Consider the following 1,031-nt stretch of genomic DNA (forward strand, 5'->3'; position numbering starts at 1 on the left):
CAGGAGCCAGGAGCCTCCTCCAGGTCTCCCATGCAGGTGCAGGGGCCCAAGGACTTGGGTCACCCTCCACTGCTTTCCCAGGCCACAGCAGAGAGCTGGATCAGAAGTGGAGCAGCCGGGACTCAAACTGGCGCCCATATGGGATGCTGGCACAGCAGGCGGCTGCTTCACCTACTACGCCACAGTGCCAGCCCCTCGACCTCACTCCTGAGCAACTTACTCCTCCTTCCAAGGATGTGGTGGTGCCAGAGGGCTACGCTGGAGTTTATTATGGGATGGCCATCCAACCTCTTTGTCAGTCTTTGAGGGCAGAGAGAAAGACTGGGTGGCTCAGACGCATTCCAGCCCTTCCTCTGTGTCTCTTTCCCTCCCAAACTCCTTTACTTGATGCTTTCTGGTAGGCAGAGCCAATCGGAAGACTGGTGGAATATTAGACAAGGGAGAAAAGGTCACGCCTGGTGCAGGACTCCTTGCTCTGCTTCTTGCATCTCAGTGGTAGCCGTGTTTCTTCCCCGACTCCAGCTTCTTCCGGACGGCCCTCCCTTGGGCTCACTGCACCCACCAGGCCTTCCCACTGTAGTTTTAGCCTCTGCTGGTTTTGTCTCCCAATAACACCCTTTGCTCCCAGTGTCTGGTGAACCCTGGGACATTAGTGGCTTCCTGCTGTGGCTAGTCTCTGCCTTTTCTTGTGATCCCTCTTTAAATCCTCTGCTCTCTTGTCACCTGGTTAACCCATTCCCTGTATTGAATTCCTTCATTCAAGATTGAACCACAGGGGCCAGTGCTGTGGCATAGCAGGTAGGGCTGCCACCTGCAGTGCCAGCATCCCAGGCACCTGTTCATGTCCTGGCTGCTCCACTTCCTATCCAGCTCTCTGCTATGGCCTGGGAAAGCAGTGGAAGATGGCCCAAGTCCTTGGGCCCCTGCATTCGTGTGGGAGACCTGGAGGAAGCTCCTGGCTTTGGAGCCATCTGGGGAGTGAACCAGTGGATCGAAGATCTCTCTTTCTCTGTCTCTCTCTCTCTTTCTCT

Source organism: Oryctolagus cuniculus, chromosome 10, assembly GCF_051225735.1.
Source record: "Oryctolagus cuniculus isolate XC-2025 breed Fujian yellow rabbit chromosome 10, ASM5122573v1, whole genome shotgun sequence".
Lineage (NCBI taxonomy): Eukaryota > Metazoa > Chordata > Mammalia > Lagomorpha > Leporidae > Oryctolagus > Oryctolagus cuniculus.